Raw genomic sequence first — 4549 nt, forward strand, 5'->3', positions numbered from 1 at the left:
TATTTCATGAAAATAACAAATCCCCCTGAAACAAAACAAATAATTACCTGTCCAACAGAAAGAGAGCAACCTCTGCATCACTTTTCAAGCCCTTCACATGCCCCAGTTGTCTCCACCGCTCAAACGCCACACCGATGTTGACTCGGTCCGACTTCTTTCTTTATGCATCTGACCAATCCGTGCTATCCGGGCCGGACGGCACGGATTGGTCAAATTTTTCTCAGTCCTACAGTGCCAGAGAGGTCCAATTATTTGTGTTCCTTTTTCTGAATACATAATGTATTGAATACTCTCAGGATAGCAAGATCATTTCACCCAGTATAACAAAAGGTGTTTCTGAACAACATTACAGACCCTACCTCTAAGTTTTTGGGCCCCAGTACACAGCCACTGTGGCCTGCTCACCCACATTCAACTAATTGAGGATAGATTCCTCAGTATGTGATGTCTTGACAGGAGAAGTTGGGTTAATAGAGTTATTAGAGGTATCTGATCCTTCAGATCTCATAGCGGTGAGAAAAAAAAACATTTTTCACAATAAAACCTGTGAAGACATGATGTAAAAGGAAAACTAATTGTGACGACTGTCTTGGGATTTGTGGGTGATTGTAGCTGGACCCAAAAGTGGAAACCAGTACAGGGGAATGGTTTTAAAGGAATTTATTTCACAAGCTGCAGTGGTTGGCAGAGGCAGCTGGTGCAGGCTCGGGCTGTGGTTCAGCTGGTGAGCGAGACATCGAGGATCCAAGGTGGAATAGAGCCTGGTGGCAGAGGGGCAGAAGGCTGGGTGGCAGGGTGGCTTGAGGAGCTAGAGCTCAGAGGTTACACCAACACTGGAGAAGTCGAGGAAAAACACAGTTCGACAGGAAGTTGAGCAAAGAAAACATGCAAGCAAAACGTCACTGAGAGAGATTCTAGCAGTTCAGCCACGTCCCACATTGTGTAGTCAAACATGATCTGGCAATGAGTGGAGAGCAGACCAGAGTATTAAAGCTGTTGCTGATGATAAGATGAGCTGCAGGTGTGTGAGGCAGGAGCTCCAGCCCTCTTTGAAAACCTCACCTCACCTACTAAAGATAGACTCTCTCTTGTTCAGCTGTGGCCTACGCGTCCTCATGGCTTGGGAACAGACATTCAGAAAGTCCTTTCGCAGTCCTTAGGATGTGTTTTAACTGTTTATCTCTGGGCTCCTGAAGAAGGTCACTGGCAGACCTCGACTCAAGCCAAAAGTAAATCTTTCATGCAATGCACACGTGCTGCTTCAGGGTGGTTGTCAGTGACAGTATACAACAAAAACTGCCCAAACTCAACTTCACTGCAGCAGAAATCAATCCGTATCTGTTGGCGTCCGAGGGCAATGTGAGCATCACCAGTCACTGTTTGTTGTCGACAGTTCTGTATAGCCGACCAGGTTCTCTAAAGCTAATTCCGCCCCAGCTCCTGCCTATCCTCTGCCCTCATGTTAAAATGACGCTTTCACCATTGAACACATGGCTAAGATTGGTTAACCAATCTGACACAGCCCCCATGAATTTATCAGATATCCACACGTGGGGACATCCAAGTTGAAATGACCTGTAGTTCTTCTGAGCACCAACGTAGAGCACACGTAGGCAGTTCCCAGAAAGACGCCTGGTTTTAAAGTGTATATATATATATATATATATATATATATATATATATATATATATATATATATATATGAGAGCTATGAGAGATAGGGTGATATAGGAGATAGATAGGGGAGAGAGGGAGAGAGAGAGAGAGAGAAGAGAGGGATAGAGAGAGAGAGAGAGAGAGATAGAGAAGAGAGAGAGGAGATAGAGGATAGAGGAGAGAGAGAGATAGAGGGAGAGAGAGAGAGATAGAGATAGAGAAGAGAGAGAGAGAGAGAGATGAGAGAGAGAGAGAGAGATAGATAGAGAGAGAGAGATAGAGAGAGAGAAAGATAGATATAGAATACATATTATATAATAATCTATATAATATATATAAGAGATATATAGATATATATATATATATATATATAACACATACTAATAATGACTAAGTAGTAAAGACAAGTATTAGAACAAGAACAATAATCTGCTAAGTTCAGAAAATGACATCACTTTACTGTAATGCAGCTTACCATGATCGCTTTTTGTTAAACCTTAAATAGTACATATTACACTTATTTTCAGGTCAATACTTTTGTTTGGGGGTCCTAGTAGAATAGGTTTACATACTTAACATAATTTTCAAAAAACACATTACTGTTACATACTGACGCGCATAAGTTACAGAAGTAAAGGCTCAACTCAAAACCAGGCGTTTCAGGCAGTGCAGGAGCAGTGTTTTCTGTGGAGGAGAGTAACTCCCTTTGGCATAGACTTTGGGCTTTGTCATTTTGCCGACCTTTCACATGCACAAAAATGCTTCATAACAAAGTAAATGAAAGGCAAAAAACCCCAAAAGCAACATGAGGCATAGAGCAAGGGGAGATATTCCACTAGTCAATCGATCATGGACGGCATCATTCTCTCAGACTTTTATATATCATAAAAAGGATTGTGGCTGTTAATACACAATCCCAAGTAAGCTAAAGTCTGTAATGGTGAAAACCATGACTACCCAAAGCCAAATAATTGAAAAATCAATACCTACCCGATGAAAAGTTATCCAAAGATCCAGGTCCAGCCATAAGAATATGTAGGGGTGAAAAATATATTTGTGAGGTCCTCAATAGGGACAGCATTTAATCTACATACATTTTGGGAATATAATTTGCATTACTGAATATCAGTCTAAAAATGCAGTAATATCTCCCTGATGGCTTCACTTGGTTTTTAACTTATTTCAAACAAGCCAAAAGATTCCCTTCACAGGTGGGAAAACTGCCTGTGACTCTCTGAAGGAAGCAGCCTGACCTTCTCTCCACAGCTGCTGAAAGAGAAAGCAAAATAAACCAGTGGAGTTAATGGGTGTGCTGCAGAGTGCACAGGCTGTATATTTGGTCTTGTCAGGTGGGGCCATTTGATGCTGATTACATCTATCACGGTGAGCCAGTGCAATTACTCCCAAACATAAACATGTCAGCCAGTCCATTTGGCATTATAACTTAACAGAGCGTTTGATCCCAGTTATTGATTTTTCATCATAGAAACTTCTACTCTTACCAATGATAACATTCATACAATGTACAAGTCTTATCTTTGGAAATAAAGAAATGGCTTTCACACAGTTGCAGTAATATCAGTAATATGCAGGTGGGAGGACAACTCTTAATTGAACTAAGTCAAAAATCGCAGAAAGCTTTAAATTATTTTTTAAAAAGCACACAAACACAAGTCAGCAGGTGATGAATGAGTGGGCCGGGGCCGGGCTCATCCATCACCTCACCGGTGCGCCTGGCAGCACTAACGTGACAGGAACGGTCAAATAACGTTTAGCACACTGGGAACCCTGTGTTTGGGGGGAGATTATTACTGTCACAGCTTTAATGGATTAGCTTGGACCAGCACAGGTTCAGCCAATGGGGCGTGAGCACTATGCATTAGCATAGCTATCAGAGGTCCAGCCAGGCAGCAGCAGGTCGGTGATTGACAGATGGAGGTGGCTGCCCAGCAGACATGTAGCCAGTCTAAGGCCAAACAGCGAGGAGCCAATTATGTGGGGAGAAACAGGGTCATTCATCATTCAGTTAGACACCTGTCCAGCCACACAAAGGAGACTTGAGAGCCTCTGCCAGCATCCCTAGACAGAGATGATGCTCATTAGATTGGACTGGGAGAAATAAAGCAAGCCCAGGGTTCACATTTAGAGCACACTTTACAAAGACAATACAGATGATGGAAACGTGAGTTCTGCAGGTGGAAGTAGAGCTTTTCTTTCCTCATTTCGTGTACCTCAGGAGGCAGAGCTAGCTGCTAACATTGCCTGGGGGAGGGCTCCCCATACCCGCTAGTGCTTAAAGGTGTGCATGAGTGCTGCTGCTATTCTCTAGATGGAAAACCATTTAAAAGATGTTGTGTCGCATATTGTTTAACATGATGAAAGTCTGTCTCAGATGAGTGGAGAAAGTCATCCTCATCTCTGGGGCAACCACCATGCCTGCATGTGTGAAGTACAGCTACGCAAAAATACTGGAAACAGGAGAAACTGAGCAAATGTATCAAAGTGCAAAGCTGCTTTCTAGAATAGTTTTTTTCTTTTCTGCGCTTAGACGAGAGAATGCACCATGCTAACAGCTGTGTGAGGCTGTATGTTGGCACGGTCTGCTTTAAAATAGTGTCAGTGTGCTTTAATGAACAATGACAATAGTTTTTTTCTCTTGACACAGTTTTCAACACAAGGTCCAAATCACTCCCACTGGGAAAAGTTTCTTTGGATTTTTTGTCTTTGTTTTTGTCAAACAACAGTTGCCAAAGCTCAGCTAATACACTGATGGTTAGCAGGTAATATTCGCCATATTCACCATCCTTAAGCATGCATGCTAATATTTGCTAATATGAGCAGTGATCATAGCAGAACTGTGGCTGGTGGGAATTACAGGGTTTTTTTTTTTCTA

At 42.3% G+C, this 4549-nt stretch overlaps 1 long non-coding RNA gene across 1 annotated transcript; it reads right to left on the minus strand.

Moving 5' to 3' along the window:
• Window positions 1-645: 645 nt before the first annotated feature.
• On the minus strand, window positions 646-2963 carry LOC115573639 (uncharacterized). The gene is made up of 2 exons (XR_003982316.1): window positions 2647-2963; window positions 646-833 (listed from the first exon to the last, which is right to left on the minus strand). It is a non-coding gene; the product is annotated as an uncharacterized LOC115573639 (long non-coding RNA).
• Window positions 2964-4549: the final 1586 nt, after the last annotated feature.

The sequence above is a fragment of the Sparus aurata genome, chromosome 22 (genome assembly GCF_900880675.1).
Source record: "Sparus aurata chromosome 22, fSpaAur1.1, whole genome shotgun sequence".
In the NCBI taxonomy this organism is placed as follows: domain Eukaryota; kingdom Metazoa; phylum Chordata; class Actinopteri; order Spariformes; family Sparidae; genus Sparus; species Sparus aurata.